The sequence below is a fragment of the Pongo pygmaeus genome, chromosome 7, assembly GCF_028885625.2.
Source record: "Pongo pygmaeus isolate AG05252 chromosome 7, NHGRI_mPonPyg2-v2.0_pri, whole genome shotgun sequence".
NCBI lineage: Eukaryota > Metazoa > Chordata > Mammalia > Primates > Hominidae > Pongo > Pongo pygmaeus.
This window is the reverse complement of record NC_072380.2, coordinates 125,830,811-125,847,005: the sequence shown is the minus strand read 5'-3', so window position 1 is coordinate 125,847,005 and position 16,195 is coordinate 125,830,811. Positions and strand designations below refer to the sequence as shown.

The 16,195-nt window shown below is 32.8% G+C and overlaps 1 protein-coding gene across 1 annotated transcript in view; it reads left to right on the top strand.

Moving 5' to 3' along the window:
* The window catches only part of CSMD3 (CUB and Sushi multiple domains 3), a 1,221,229-nt gene that overhangs the window by 264,572 nt on the left and 940,462 nt on the right, over positions 1–16,195 (top strand). The gene's annotated exons all lie outside the window — the stretch shown is intronic.

Genomic DNA, 16,195 nt, shown 5'->3' with positions numbered 1-16,195 from the left:
GCTTTCTGATATTCTGGAACCTTTGCAACTTTCCAATGATGGTAATTTTTCTTACACAAAATACTCTGAATTCATTGAAGCAATACTATACCAATTACTTGCCTTTGGTGTGAATCTACCATCACTGACTTAGATAAATCCGAATTCATCTCCTGGCATGTGAAGATGCTCAGAGAATAGACTAAAATTCCCATTATCAAGGAAAAATTGTAGTGGCTATTATATTGACCTTAGTAACTAGTATGAGTTTAGAAACATGCTGCAGTTGGTCCTCAAACATTGTAACCAAAGGCCAGATTTAATTCCTTCTGGGACTATCTTTTCTTCCCCATAAATTTCAGCACCTTCAGGGCATGTTGTGTTTTGATTCAACATCCATCCCCTTGAATATAGCACATATGATTCCTGGATCATATTTCAGATGACTTCTTTCAAAATAAAGGAGAGGAATTCTAGGTAACGTTCAGAGACCAAAGAATGTTATTAGGCATGTTGGAGTAGAATATTCATGGAAGACGGATTTATTATTTGCTTCCTAAGCAATATCAAGTAATCCCCAAAGGAAACAATTCAGTTATTTTTGAATAATTTATCTTTATGCATTCTTTTAAAATTTAACTAAATTTGATTTTAGATTAATGAATACCATGAGTTATGTTTTATTTTTATTTATAGGCTGTGGACTCAAAGGTCCTGGGGAAATCAGTTTGTTTTATACAATGACATTCTACCAACTATCAAAAGTTAGAATTCTTTCTAGTTTAAGCTATCCTTCAATATATAATCCATAGATGAGGAAATAGTTAAATATAAAATTAAACATTTAAAAAGTAGAATAAAGTGTAAAAATGCCTAAAATATTGCCTTATGGCTGAACACCTTGAATACCTTAGATGTTTTGAATTCAACACTTAAAAATATATTACCATCATTTCCACTCTTCTAAGTAAATCTAAGCCATGCATTTAAAACATCATTATTGATTATAATTTTAAAGAACTGCTGAGTCTTTTCTAGGTTATTAATACAGAAGAAAAATAATAAGATTATTTCTTTTATTATAATATGAATTAGGACTTCACAAGTTATGCTCCTTTAAAATTTGTTACAAAGTCATACATACACATAAACAATCGAAAATATTTGATTCCATAACTTTAAAAAACTCTTGTTTCTATAAATTTGTGTTTTCAGGAAATGTAAGATATATTTCTCACTTATTGTTATTTACAAAAGTGTCAATTACCATCATCTATTTACTCTTCCACATATGAGTTTTTAGTGTTACTTTTCCTGAGCACCAGTGTTTTGATTAGCTTATGGGAGTTGGTGGAGATATATATATATATATATATTCTGACTTGGCTGCCAGCCAGAGTGGATAGTGATCAGAGGCCACTTCCATTGTTTTTTCATCATTGGAATAATAATGCAATCAATTTATATCCCACAGAGTTAATCAACTGATCAACTATTAGGACAAATTATTATTGAGGAGTAGTTTAATAATTTAATGAGAAATTCAGTCTATTTCACTGATTTTTCTTAATTAAATTCAGGTTAAATCCTATAGATATTATAATGGATTTCTACGGAGATGTTTCAGATAAAGTGACTTTAGGAAAAAGAATAAAGCTTGAGAAGTACATATGAAGAAACCTTGAATATCTTTTTCATTTTAATTAATAAGTAAATATTGACTAATTATGACTTATCAGAATATATGAGGTCACACGGTAATAACCTGACAAACTTAATTGCTTAATTGCTTCAGAAAAATGCAGTTGGGCAGGAGAGATCTACTTAATGTAGTCACAGGAGAACTCAGGGTTATAATGGCCCAACTCTGAATATTTTCCTGTAATTGCTATGGTAGAAAAAAAGAAAACAAAATACAAATGGCAATCAGGCACTACTTTTTAAAAATTTTGGTCAGGAAGTGCCAGAAGGTATACATACATATTTTATTGGCCAATATTGGCACAAACACATATATTAAAGTATGTATCACAAAAATATATATAATTATATATTCTACATATCTTACATATTTTTACATATTATACATATTTTTATTGCACAAATCAGAAATCACACGGCTGTAATTACTTCAAAAAGGTAGAGAAGTCACAAGCCTAACACAAGCCTAGAAGATGAACAAAAATATTTGTAAACATTTATTATACTCACCACATGGCTTTAAGGAACAGATTATTTTGTCTGGAATTCCTGACAAGGCCTTTCCTTTTCTTATCTTAAAAAGAATCATCAATATTGACTAGTAGACTAAGAGATCTCAAAGATGCTTGAGTAATGTCAAGAAAAACTGTTTAGAAAATCCTTCTAGGTTTCAAAAAATATTTGGCACCGTCTTGTTTATTTTTTCCATCACATTTACCCCTAAATGTTGCAAAAGAAAGATTGCTACTCCATGTATAAAAATGTCTGTATCGTTTATATCATTTGTTCATTTAAAATTTTGTATTTATAAATACATGTACATCTATCTATATCTATACCTGTATATATACCCATATACAAATATATATATAAACCAAAATCAGAATCAGAATACAAAATGTATTCTGATCATGTATCTTTTCATAGTATAATATTTTCATACTGTTCCCAAAGTGGATAGTTAAAAAGATCTGTAAGTTTAGGCTTGCATTTATATTCAAGGATAGGCATTTTAACTTTTGAAGGGATGAAAGAAAATAATCACTCCCTGTTTCAATTTGTTTCAAGAAAGAAATTCTTGCAAGCTGAATTTGAAAATTATGAACTTTGACAGAGTCAATTCAAGTGATGGTATTCAACTTTATTTTATTATCTTGTATTTTATCACTTGAAAAAAGTAAAATTCAAAAGCCAAACATATTGCATGGAGGATCTTCCCTTATGATACATGTATTTTATGAACCTTATCATACATGCATGGAGGACCTTCCCTTATCATACATGTGGTTCATATTTCTGACCCCTTTTGCTGCCACTACACTCATGGTAGCGTTAGTGATGTCAGCCTTTCTTCCTGCTGGACTCTGCTGACTGCTTTTTGTTTTGTTTTCTTTTTCCCATCTTTAAATTTTTTTTTTTTGGTCTGGAACTGTTGGCATAATGTAGTTTTAGTACAAATCTGACTTATTCAATCAGAATTTTCAGCACACTTAGTGCTGGCAGCAATGTGTATTTTTTTCTGTTCTAGGTATTTTTGAACAAATACTTTCTGTGTGAAGTTCCACTCTTCTTTTTCTACTTACTTGTATTTTGAAATGATTTGAAAATTCTTCATGATGAAAGGTGATTTATAAATATATCCTAAAGAATTGCGTTTTCCCAAGAACCTAACTAGAGGCGGAAATGTTATGATTTAAAATTCAGAACAATGCTTTATTTAGCATTGTAACTTTTCAGAAAATAGCATAAATTTGATTTCTTTGCTCTTCTCGACGAGGTAGCCATTTTTACAGCTGTCACAAAATTAGATTTAAATTCAGCATAAGGATGTTATGTATTCAGAGAGAGCTGTGCTTATAATACATATCTCATCCTCTGAAAATTTAACCACCTCTGCATTTTGAGCAGCTATTTCTGAAATGTGAAATGCAAACATAGAAATCATATAAAATGTACCATTGTTTTCTTCAACTCTATCAATGTCCAGTGGATTTAGTGATTTTTTAAAGAAAGAAAAATCTAAGTAACTTTAAGTGTTAATAACACATAGTGTTGTTTCAAAGTTAATTATTTTGGCAAGCTATATCAGATGAAAAACTAACATACTGTAGCACACAGAAATATTCCATTTACCTTTGAAGAAATCAAAAAGAAAAAAGAAAAAGGAGACTGTTAGGAGATTTTGCTCTACTTGACAGCTTAGAAGTCAGCCTGCCACAGTGTCATAGAAGCTGGCAAAGGACATGGGACTCTTGGGTCAGAGACAAGGGACTTTGTTAATCAAAGCACAGCAAACAGCATGAGCTTTATAGTCAGAGCAGTTCTTCTTGCTCAAGTTGCCCTTTTAGTACCAGGAGGCAACGTGAAGTACCATGTGTGGTTTATGTCACAGCTGAGGAATCCTGAGCATAGCAAACCCCAATACTCTATGTTTAATTTTTTGAAGAACTAGCACACCATTTTCCATAGTGACTGCACCATTTTATATTCCTACCAACAGTTCAGCAGGGTTGCAATTTCTCTGTATCCTCACCAGCACTTGCAGTTTTGTTTTTATTTTTGTTATTAATAGTAAACTAATGGGTTTGAGGTACTCTCTTAACCCTACCTAAATACAATACAAACAAATCATCTCTCTCTCTCTCTCTCTCTGTCTCTGTCTCTCTGTCTCTCTTTCTCTGTCTCTGTCTTTTGAGACAAAATCTCTTTCTGTCACCCAGGCTGGACTGAAGTGGCCCGATAAAGGCTCACTTACATCCTCAACCTCCCCGGTTCCAGTGATCCTCCCACCTCAGCCTCCTGAATATCTAGGACTATAGGCATGTGCCACCAGGCCTGGCTAACTTTTTGTATTTGTTTATTTATTTATTTAGATGAGATTTTGCCATGTTTCCCAAGCTGGTCTCCAGCTCCTTGGCTCATGTGATCCACCTTCCTCAGCCTCCCAAAATGCTGGGATTGCAGACGTGAACCACTATGCTTAGCCTATTCTCTCTCTAACATCCTTCAGAATAGGATAGTCCACTTTTAGGAGCAGACATTGTGAAATTACAGTAATAAAAAGAGGAAGACTAGACAAGAACTTCTAACAATGTATTAATTTTTTTTTAGTATGCTAGGCATTGGGGATACAGATATATAAAGCAACAACAACATAGTTCATATTATCACGAAGAGAAGAAGACAGATATTTTTAAATAAGCATATAATTACAAATTATTATGAATGATATAAAGGAAAAATTATATAAAATATGTTTCTATTAAAAATGTCTGCTGTCAGAGAAGTATTAAGTTGTTCCATATGATCATAGCTTATGTAGAGATATTGCAGTTGTATCCAATTTAACTTACCACCTATTTCTATTTGGCACACTAGGCACCTGAATAGTGAGATAATAATACACTGATTCTTATAAGGTTAATAAAGTAATTTGCCTTTCCTAGAAATTTTTGCTTATCTTTCTAATCTAAGCCATACTTAGGCGGCACAGCTTAAAATGTTGCTTGTTGTCTTGCTCCCAGCTGTAAAGTACTTAATGATGGAAAACAAAAGAAAAAAAAATTGAGCAAATGAGTGACCACCCACAATCCTGATTCTAACTCTTGATTCCAGGAATTAAAATAAAAAAGAAACTTTCAGAATTGTTATAGAAAACCACAGCAGCTGAAAGGCTTCCTGTATCCACCTTCCAACAGTTTTTATATTGCCTGCATATCTCTGTCAGCTGGAGGACTGAGAAGCCTAGATCTTGCTATTAGTCACTCAGTATTCATCAGTTACATACTGAATATATCTGTATTAAACTTTCTACCATACATATTAGGAACAAACTTATTTTCAGAACTAACATGATCTTATTTATGCATTTTTCCAACATAACTAAGCTGTTTGATATCAAAATTATAATGTTCTCAGGATTACTCCGTTGAAATTAATTTCAAATATATATTCACAGTATATAGATTTGTTTTTCCAACTGTACTTCTACTTCAATCCCCCTTTTGTTCTATGATCTTTACCTTGAATACTTGACCCTGTGGTCTTGCCCTCAGGATGGTATCTTAAAGTCTTCAAATATTTTGCACTTCCCACCCTTAATAGATTCACTATTGGAATTTATGTTATTCTTTGTTTCATAAAACTGCCATGAGTATGTGCAATAATTATTTCAGCAAATACAAACATAAAGGCCAAGAAATGAGCTAACTTTTATTGAATTTCTGTGTATATGTCAAGCATTATACTTGGGGAAGCTAGTCCATTGGACTCTTGTTGCAGTTGCCCTGTGAAGTCATCCTTATTTACGATTAAGGAACTGGAGAATGGTTCCTGGATCATCAAGTACTAACAGAATTGTTGATTAGGGCGATTTTTACGGGACACTTAAGTTCTAATAATTTTCTGTCTGCCTTTAAAAGGTAGACTCTTTCCACACTTCAGTAATAACTTTCACTCTTTACTTGTTGCTTTACCAGTAACTATTAAATTTTTATTCTTACTTTAATTGCAGTCTTGCTTGGTCTCAGGCAAAGATTTGGAAGATAGTTTATTATATTTCATTTTCTGTTATTCTCTTCACTGCCAGTCCCCAAAGTAGCTTGTTTATTAAAAGGAAAGAAAATGCACATTTATTTTAACTTTCTGAGGAAAATGTCCTGATCATTAGGACACAAAATAGACAAATTTATATTTCTTATGTTCACATGTGAATTGTTTGGGAGCTTAACAGTTATAGCAGCAGAAGGAATAGAAAAGAAGGATATGACAAATATTGCACATTCCAAAATTTCTCCGTCAAATGAGAAAAACATACAGTATACAAAATATTTAAACATGCCTAGCCTCTTTTCATCCTTTTACCAAAGCTCTGAAGTAGCTATTGTTGTTTCAGCATTCCATTCTTTTATCCACTCTCTGTACTATGCATCTCTTCATTCTGCAGCAACTGCACAATATGTTTACTTCTGTTATTCACTGTATTCATTCTTCTACTGCCCTCAATACAAGTGTTTATTTACATAGGTACTTACATTACATAGCTCTATTGTAAGATTTTGAGCTCCCTAAGATTATATTCTGTGTACTCAGGACTTATCCCATAGTAGTTACTCAATAAATATTTGTTGAGTTAAAATGAATTTCAGAGATAAAAAAAAAACCACATTGTTTTCAAAGGACACACATTTTAGGTGATAGTGATGCATTTGGACTCAGGTCTTATGAACACAAATCTCAGTCTTATAATTCCAATTTTGATGCCATCGGTTTGCTTTAATAAATTTCAGTGACGAAAACATTGATGACATTGTCAAGCAATGTTTTTATATTGGTCACATTCAGACATTCTATAAATAACCACCCACTAAAAAATAATTACACTGCTATTAAACTGTTTTGGTTTGTAAGTATTTGGTTTTGTAGGTAATTTTCCTCTTAAAAGCAGTAAATAACTTACTCATCTCTGTACATAAAATTTGTTCTGTATAAAATTTTTAAAATTACATGAAAACACAGGTCCAAATAAAAAATAACTATACAGAGTAATTGGCATCAAAGTATATAATTTAAATATGTGCACCAAACTTACCATTTATTGGGATGTAGTTAATCTTATTTTGAAATTGATATCTATGTCGGAATATAATCAGTGTGGTAACTGACTCATGCACTGGATGGGTTTTTTTTCTTCTCATACCATCACAAACTTAACAGAAATCTTGTAAATCATCTAATTCAGTATTTATGAATATAAACAATCTTGAAGAAAAAAATGGCGTACATTTTTTTACCATGGACTCCAAATACGTGTGTAGAGGAGAAAGTCAAAAGAGAATAGTTTCGATCCAACTCAATTTGAGAAAAAACCATTATATGAGCAGCATCAACATTTGACTAAACTCTACTGTACCCCCACTACTTTTGAACACTTATGCAGCTGTGAATTCACAACCTTTAATGGCAACTCTTTCACTTTTTGGACAACTCTAAATAGAAACCCTCTCTTATGTTGAACTGAAATTCCTTTAAATTCCATCTAGTGATTCAAATTGCCTCTGAATCATGTGTTGCCAAACAATGTAAGTGTCATATTTTTATCATGTAACAGATGAAGGCTTTTCAAATATTAGAAAACATTTATCATAGTCCCACTGACCATTATCAAGTCTTTCCTACTCCAAAGCAATCATTGTTTGTTCCCTTAATTATGCCTCTTATAATAATTATGCATCTTGGCATATTACTCTTTATCTATTGAATTCTCACATAATAGATGAGATTCAGCCAAAGAAAGTGCCTCAAGCTGAAAAGGAAGTGAGTGATGCAAAGACAAATTCCCTTCCTTCCTTCCTTTCTTTCTCTCTTTCCGTCCCTCTCTCTTTCCCTTTCTCCCTCCCTCCCTTCCTTCTTTCTTTCCTTCCTTCCTTCCTTCTCTTTCTCTCTTTTCTTTCTTTCTTTCTCTCTTTCTTTTTTCTTTTCTCTTTTCTTTTTTCTTTCTTCTTTTCTCTTTTCTTTCTTTTTTCTTTCTTTTCTCTTTTCTTTTCTTTTCCTTTTGTATTCTTTTCTTTTGTATTCTTTTGTATTCTTTTCTTTTCTTTTCTGAAAGAGTCTTGCTCTGTCTTCCAGGCTGGAGTGCAGTGGTGCAATCTCGGCTCACTGCAACCTCTGCCTCCTGGGTTCAAATGATTCTTATGCCTCAGCCTCCTGAGTAGCTGGAACTACAGGCATATGCCCAGCTAAGTTTTGTATTTTTAGTAGGGATGGGGTTTCACAATGTTGGCTAGGCTAGTTTCAAACTCCTGGCCTCCAGCAATCCACTCAATTGGCCTCCCAAAGTGCTGGGATTACAAACATAAACCACTGCACACGGCCAAAAGACAAATTTTTTTAACCAGACAAAGTGTATTTTGAAAAATGCTACCTAGAGAAAAAAATGCCTGCTATAAACTAGAATGAGCTTTAAAGATTAACTAGTCCCATGTACTAATGTTATATTATCATTGTTGTTAATTCTATTTAAAGCTTAGGTTAAAAGGGATTGGGTTAATCATGTTTCTTACTCCTGGAACATTGTCACCAAAACTTTTTTTGCAACACTACAAGACATACAGATGCAGGTGTTTACGTGTGAATATGTGTATACTGAGTTGTCTGGAATCCCTATTCCATATTTCTATGCATCTCCCCATATAAGGAACCACTCAAATGTGTTTGTTACATATCCTTGATTTTTACATATCCTCATGAAATAGAGAGTATTTTATGTTTATATGCTTTTAAAAGTTACATAAGTGGTATTGTACTACAGATCCCTTGCTGTTTCTTACTGTTTACTCAGTAGTGTGATTTTAAGTTTTGTCCACTTGCTCCATCTTGGTTTCACAATCTTGGATGAAACATCTAGTATCCCCAGAACCTTCCCAGGTGGACTGGATCAGAGTATCTGAGGATTAAGCTAGTTTTAAAAAGCTCTTCAGGCGGTTGTACCACCATGTTGTGTAGTTTCACATATAGTGGTCCCACTGCTGGATACCTATATTGCCTCATACTCTAAAAACCCCCATGTAAAAGTTACTCTGGAAATGTACTCAAGGACTGTGGGGTCATAGTTACAAATGCGCTTTAGACTTGACTGTTTCTGAGCTGTTCTTCAGACTGGCCACATCTGGTTATATTTCCACCAGTAATGCTTTGAATTTCCTGTTATATTTTGACAAAACTGGGCATAATCAACACTTATAATATGTGTCAGAGAAGTTAGGCATTTTTCTCAAAATCATATCATAAGTTAATGTCAGAAATAAACTGCAATTTTAAATAGTCTTGACTCTATAGGTAGTCTCACTACATCAGAGTGTCTGTAGAAGAACATTGTTTGATTCTATTGTCAATACTCTGTCAAAATATGTCAGTTATAAAACACTAAATTCCTCTACTGAAGAGAAACTTCTGCTAAAGTTATTTTAAAATCAAGCAAATATGTTGTCTCTTGCTATTTTATATTGTCATTAATATTGTTTCGATTATTGTTTATATTATTCTTGCCATTATTTTTGTTTATATTATTCTTGTCATTCCTATTGTTTATATTATTCTCGATATTTCATATTATGTTGTTATTGTTTAATACAGTGCTGTGCACATTATTTGTATATTTCTGGTGTTTTGTCTTAAAATGTAACAATTGCAATGATTGACCCAAAGAGTTTCCATTGGCTTCCCAAATGGACCTTTAGCACAATAATACAATTAAGATAAAAATAATGAAGATATGTGAAGGCTAACATTCAATACAAAGATTAGAAAATAGATAATAGTATTTCACATAAAGATGAGAACTAATGCATTATATTTGGCTGAAACAGAAAAGTGAATGTGGTATTGTGTTAGTGAATCACAGAGCAATGTGGTAACTTTGAACCTATTAACATATGGAATTTTTCACCTACTAACTTCACTTTTCAACTGACTTACTTTACTAAGATCCCTAACATTTTATCCTAAATATTTATTTAATGGGAAATTATTTGATCTCTCAAAAGATATCTTTTAATTTTTTATGTGCTAAATTCCCTGATTATGATTTTATGAAATCCTATATTTTCTGCACATTTTTAATGTTTGATTTTGCTATGGACTGTGCTTATCTCAGGTTTTATACTCAGCCAAGAAGCTAATGTCACAAATACAGATATAGACCTGAAAGAGGGATGTCAGTTCTCAATTGTTTACAATACTATTTCCCTTCTTTACTTGTCATGGCCTGATCTGTTCAATCCTGACACTTAAATTATTGGCATTAATACATACAGTGGTAATCAATAAATTATATTTAATACAATGTATTATGTATTTATTAGTAATTAAGAATAAAACATGAAAAGCTTGTCCTTTCCCATATTCATTTTCTATTAATGCATAGCAAAATGCTACAAACATGACAGCTTAAGACAAAAGCAAAAATTATCTCATAGTGTCTGTAGGTCAGGAATATGGGCATGGGTTAGCTGGATCCTCTGCTCAGGGTCTCACCAGGCTAAATGGTTTTGTCCACAGCTGCAATTTCATCTTCCAAGATTATTGATTATCAGAATTCAGTTCCTTATAGCTTAAGACTGAGGCTTTCAGATCCTAGCCTACCTATTTCTGCCACCTAACACTGTCCTTAACAGGGCAGTTTGCTTTTTTAAGTTCAACAGTAGAGGATCTGCTGCTGCATACTATCACTTCTAAGACCTCACCTGATTAGATCAGGCCCACCAAGGGTAATCTTTTTGCAAAATTTAAAGTCAATTGACTAGGAACCATAATTACACCTACAAAACCCTTTTGCCATAAAATACAAACATTGTCACAAAAGTGATATCCCATCGTATTCACAGGCTCTTCTCACACTCAAGGAGTGGATTATACAAAAGTGTATATCTCTGTAGAGTATGCTAAAGAGCAAGAAACTTCTGTCTTATTTGTTACTATACATATGCTGCCTATTATGGTGCCACCACTAAATATTAGTTGAATGAATGAATCTCCTCACAACTAGTTAATTTTGTAATTGTCCTGAGAAAATATTTCTTGCTTGAAAAAAAAATCTTTCTCACATAATGATTTTCAGAGTATTTAATGCAGATTGACCTATTTGTTAGGAAAGTCGCAGTGTTTTACTAATGAATTCTGACCCAATCCTAAATTTTGGCTGAATTTCTGTATTGATGGCATGCATTTGCTATTGGAACTTGATTCAGCTCACAGATGGCTTCACAGCTGTTACACCTTGGAGATTCTAGGAGCCTTTGAGGGATAGCATATGTGAAAACTCAAGTTATTTCCAAAGGAGTTTCCTCCCTTATAAATAGTTAAATTATATTTTAGAGAAATTTACCATTTTTCATTCACTAGCTAAAAGTAAATTTTGGGATTACACCATGTACAATCACAAGACTTGGGTCTGGTTGACATTGCACAATCAGACTTTGAGATTTATTTTTAAGTCATTTCTCTGAAAAAATATTTCGAAGCTTTGGAAACGTGAGGAATTGCATACATGTCACAGAAACCAAAATAATGCATTGTATCTCAAAAAGAAGGTCTTGAATTTGAGTAACAATATCTTGAGCAGTGATTTTGAATTTTTCCACAAGCAGTGCAATTTTATAAGTAGAAAATAAGTAATTGCATGGTATATCTGTATTAGTAAGTAAAAAAATAACGAGGGAAGACAATGAATCTGAAAGATGCAGATGTAGAGACTAGGTCACGTGTCCTATGTTAGGAATTTGGCTGTGGCAATAATGAGAAAGCAAAGTACAGTCAGAGGCTACAAAGTTATGGTGAGCATTTTCCGTATCCTAGATGTTTGTATAATATGAATAAAAATATAAAATGCCCCTTTAAGAGTTTAAATTTAGTGGAAAATTTTGGAATTTTGCCTCTCTTTCCTAAATTTCATCATGCAATTAAACTGAAATATTTACCTGCTCCTCAGAAGATTTTGATCTTGATTCCATAAAATACACATTTTCAGGATTTTGCAACATATTTAATCGGACATTGTTTACTTATTTTGTCTCTTGCATATATTCACATATGTATATATATATGTGTGTGCATATATAAACATGTATATACTGATTATACCTGTAGACATCTTTAGAAAACTGTAAAGTAAATACTGTTGCGTCACTTGAGATCTTAGTGTTATATTTAGTTCTAACTTTTTTATAAACATACAATTATTTGGATTATTTTTATGAAGGTAAAATCTATTACTGTAACATGCATGAAGAAACCAACAAAACTCTTGGTTTGTTTTGTTTTACAGGTGTTTACAGGTTTTGTTTTACAGGTGTTTAAATATGTACTCTGTCAAAATTTCCACATAGGGCCATGCCAAGTTGATAGTATCAGGGTGGGCTTAGTGTTTTTTGTATTAATTCATTGCTCATTCTTTAAGCCAGTATTTGTTGAGTACTTTTTCTGTACTAGGCTGTGGAAATATAGTTGTGAACACAACAAGAATATTCTGTACCTTTATGGAGCTTACTAAAGTGTAGAAGAAGCAGATAAAAGTATAAATAGAATAATTACACAGAAGATACAGTTACATTTATCATAAGAGCTATGAGGAAGCGATACAATATTCTATGAGAGCATATAACTGATCCACAGGGTTATGAAGGGCAACTGAAGGAAATGACTTTCAGACTTAAATTTGAAGAGCAAATAGATAAAGACAACATGCCAAAAGGCTGTGAGGAGGGAGGTGGGGTCATAAAGAGAGCATTTTAAGCAGATGGAATAAAGATGTGGTGAAAAATAAGATGAAAATTATTTGGTATTTTTGAGGAATTAAAAATATCTGGCACATTTGGAATAGTGAGAGGCTGTGGAATGGAAGATATGGATATAAAACTCTTTAGAAATGAGAATATGCATCAGGCATTGCAAGTCATTTTAAAGATTTTTAAATTTATCCTAAGAGCAATGGGTAACCACTAAATAGTTTGAGAAAGTGGGAGTGTAAGGTATTATATATAAGAATTGTATCTGCATTATTAAAGATTCTATGACCAAGAATACAGGGAACTAGGGGCTGGGAGGAAGTGATTGTAGTGTTCTAAACAAGAGACGCTAGTGGCTTGGATAAGAGTGATCAGAGGGAGAGGTAATAATGTGCTGAGTTTGAGATATAATTAGGAAGGGAATTAACAAAGATTTGTTATTCATGGGTGTTATGTGTGAATGGTAAGGCCTTATCAAGGAAGAGAACACAAGTGGGGGTACATGGACCATTCAATGAAATGAGGAATGATGGAAGCGAAACAGAGACACTGTTAAGACAGCCAAGTTGCAAAGTAAACACAACCCTCTCCCCTTAACACACCTACTCACACCAAAAAGAGTAACTTATATTGATCTTGAGCTGAGAACAGAACAGGAGTGTTTCAGCTGGAGTTAAAATCTAGGGGAGCTTTTGAAATATGGACTGGGAAGAGAAGCGAGTTCAGAACCACATCCAAAAGCGCTGAAGTACATAAAGACCTACAATAATGGAGAGATCCAAAATAGTAAAATCATAAAAAAGCAGAGACATCTGAAAGACCAACAGAATATAATATCCTGAAAGTAAGAAGAGAGTGTTCTGAGAAGAAGAGTGTGGCAAAGTCAACTAGTAAGTTTTAAGTTTTGCAACCAGATATAAGAATGAGACAATGAAAACTTTTATGCAATATATAGTTTTTGAGGGCAAAGTCTATGTCTTACATTTCTTTATCCCCATTATCTCTTACAGAACTCAATAAAATGCTGTAAACTAAAATTTAAAAAATAGCTAACAACCATAGAAAGCTTCTTTTCCAATAATATTCCTTTTATTTCTCTGTAAGGAAAAATGCTAGCATATGCAAACCTTAGTTTATTTATTAGGGAGTGATTTTAATCATACTAAATAATTCATATTTAAAGGCTGCTAAGGCCATAAAATATATAATGTTGCATGTTGTATTTCAGTTCCATGACATAATTCAACATTCTAGGAGTACACAGTGCAAGTGCTCAGTCGTGCATATCATCTTTTAAGTAAAGTATGCCCAATTTAGTCATTAATTAAATTCACAGAGATTCTGGCCCTGGCTGATTTTTATTATACATGAATTTATTTTTATCATCTAGCAGGGAACACTTTTTATTCCTTATACCTCAGTATTTCTGGAGACTTCATAATCTTTTTCATATTCCTAATGCTTTATAATTCTAAGATTTTCATATTACCAAAAACCAGTATATGTTTTCATGTATATGGCCAGTATAAATAAAATGACATCAGTCAGCTGGCTGCAATATATGTTTTTAGTGCCAAATTTCTTTTCCAGCCACATTTATTATTTACCCACTCAAATTTGTTCATTCTGGCTTGCATACCTTCCCTTAAAGGGCTTCTTTTTCTTTGCTAATGCATATTCTTTGCCTTCTTCCAAATGTTGAATAAAATATACCTTATTTTAGGAATTATTCAAATTAGGTCCCAATCCTGACATTAATTTTTTCATTGTTCATATATTCCAGTTAGGCTTTTAAAAGTGTATTCTCTGATATATTGAGCTAGAGTGTAAATCAAATGATGTGTTCATCAATCAGAGTATGCATATTGTTGTGTCACTGATACTCTTATTACCTCTCCAGGCTAATGAAATGCAAAATCCAGGGGCACAATTCACATTACATGTAGACAGAATCTCATATTAAAGTGTCACTTCCTACCCCCTATGAAGCATGTGGTTGCATTGAGGCTGACAAACGGTATATATTTATTTTTTTATTCCTGGATATTTGACAAGAGGAAACACAATAAGCGTTCACTGTTTTGCTTTCGGGCTTCATTTTCTATACTCTAATATATTTTTGATTTATGTTAATATACATTTAATTTCACTTCAAATAAACCTTAATATATTTACATTATATATTTACATTTTATGCTATTTTTCAGGTTCTTTAAGTGAGAAATAAAAACATCTTTTCTCCTCATAAAATATTTGGTCATGGTGTTATGGTATTAAGCACTTAATTTGTACTCAACAAATGCTTATTGAAAGAGTTAATAGATAAATTATTTCAGTGGAAATATAATATATTATAAACTGTTTCACATGGATTCTCTCCCACTAACTATGCCTGTGTGGCCAACAGCAGTCAATATAGGGAAAAAATAGGGACTCATTTTTGCCATCTGCAAAATGAGGATATTCATTTATCCATGAAGACATCTTTATTAAGTACCTCCTCTGTGTCATGTACCAATCTAGAAAATGGAAATCTAAATTGAACAAAACAAGCCAGAAATTAATAAACCGGGTAATATACAATGTTTTGGACTTTATTCATTCATTTCAATAAGATTTATTAAGTAAACTGGTATAAAATACCATTATACCTTTGGTTGACTACCAAGATAAATATACTACTACTATTACTCTCAATCAATTTATATTTTAGTGCAAAATATGTCTTTACAATTATGATACATGACAAATAGTAAAAATTTCCTTGGCAACACTAATGATAAAAAGGTAAGGAAATTAAGAAAGGAGAGAATTGCGACAGTTGAAAATAGGCCCATGTGATTTCATAAGCCCTTGTAACAATAGGATACTATGTTTAGATTGACACTTGCAGAGATACTCAAAGCACTTGTGATAAAATTATCATAAAAAGAATCCCATGACAACATTGCTATAATACATTTTGTAAGGCCACTATATCTCAAACACTGTGATTGCATTACATCTCACTTGAAAAAGGCCAAGTCTTTACAATAGCCTTCAAATTTCTACATGGTCTGCAGATCCTGTTACCTCACTGGTCCATTTCCTACCACTCCCCAACACCCACTCCATTCCAAGCACCCCACCCTTTGCTTTGGGATTATTCCACCCTGCCAAGTATATTATCAATTCTGCACACAGACACTTCTATTCCCTCTGCTTGGAAAATCCTTCCCCAGACATTTGACAAA